Source organism: Trichosurus vulpecula, chromosome 5 (genome assembly GCF_011100635.1).
Source record: "Trichosurus vulpecula isolate mTriVul1 chromosome 5, mTriVul1.pri, whole genome shotgun sequence".
NCBI classification, from domain to species: Eukaryota; Metazoa; Chordata; class Mammalia; order Diprotodontia; family Phalangeridae; genus Trichosurus; species Trichosurus vulpecula.
In genome coordinates, this window is record NC_050577.1 from 124,527,505 (window position 1) to 124,528,917 (window position 1,413).

Here is a 1,413-nt window from a genome sequence, read left to right on the forward strand (position 1 = left end):
TAGGCATGAGGGACAGCCAGTGAAAATGCCTGGAGTGAGGAGAAGCTGGCTGTCTTATGCAGGAAACAGCCAAGGAGGCCAGCATTTGGAATTGGAGAGCGTGTAAGAAGAGAACGGTTGTCCACATCTTGGTCAGAACCAGGAACCAAGCGGACTGGTACTGCATTCTGGAACGGCCTGTGCTGGTGCTAGGAAGGCAATCCCAAATGCTACACAAGTTGACTGGGTCTCCTAGCAACCTTCATTAGGAGTCTTGCTGGTATTTGATTAGGAAATAGGACAGAAGGCCTACAATTGATGAGTGCCTTGGGCAGACGTCAGAAGTCAGACATTAGCATGGGTCAGAAGGTCATTGGGGGAATAAAAACTGTGGATATGAGGGGGCCTACGTACAGGCCCCTGAAACAAGAACTCCAGGGCCTGGATTACTGTAAGGCCACGCAGCTGGACTTGCTGCTGGACATGCCCCCCCCCCACGTCCTATGACGTCCAGCTGCTCCTGGAATAACTATGACTGCTCGCTCAACGTGTTTGTGAAGGACGATGACAAAGTTACTTTTCACCCTCATCTAGTGGCCCAGAGCACAGACGTCATCAGAGGGAAAGTGGGGTACACGCACGGGCTGCACGTGTGGCAGATCACGTGGGCCATGCGCCAGCGCAGCATGGATGCGGTCGTGGGGGTGGCCATGGCGGACGCCCTCTTGCACTCTTTTGGGTATACCACCCTGGTGGGTAACAACCATGAGTCCTGGGGCTGGGACTTGGGGCGGAACAGACTGTACCATGATGGGAAGAACCAGCCGAGTAAAACCTACCCTGCCTTCCTAGAACCAGATGAGACTTTCATTGTGCCAGATTCTTTCCTGGTAGCTCTCGACATGGACGATAGCATGCTGAGCTTCATCGTGGATGGGCAGTACATGGGCGTGACCTTTCGGGGACTAAAGGGCAAAAAACTTTACCCAGTAGTGAGTGCTGTCTTGGGCCACTGTGAAATAGGAATGCGTTACTTGAATGGACTTGCTCCTGAACCACTGCCTCTGATGGACCTCTGCCGTCTGTATATCCGCCTCGTCCTCGGGAAGGAGCACCTGAGTGAGATCCATCATGCCTTGTCCCTGCCAGCATCCCTTAAGGGCTACCTGCTCTACCAGTGATGCACCAGCTCAAAGCCTGCAGCCATCTGGGAGCAGGAATCGGAAATCCAACTATGTGAACCCACTGAGCCGCCACTGGGGTCCACAGCCCCTCTCTACCCTGCCCACGCCCTACCAAACTCCTCTCTTCCTTCATCTGGCTGTTCCGACCTCACAAAAGATTTCCTCACCGTTTTTCATACCCCAGTCTTCCGCCAGATAAAGATAGACTCTAAAAGCAGGCTCATCCAGTCTTCAACCTTTGGAAATGGCC

The 1,413-nt window shown here is 53.4% G+C and overlaps 1 pseudogene; it reads left to right on the plus strand.

Moving 5' to 3' along the window:
* The first annotated feature begins 336 nt into the window (after positions 1-336).
* On the plus strand, positions 337-1,160 carry LOC118849538 (annotated as a pseudogene).
* Positions 1,161-1,413: the final 253 nt, after the last annotated feature.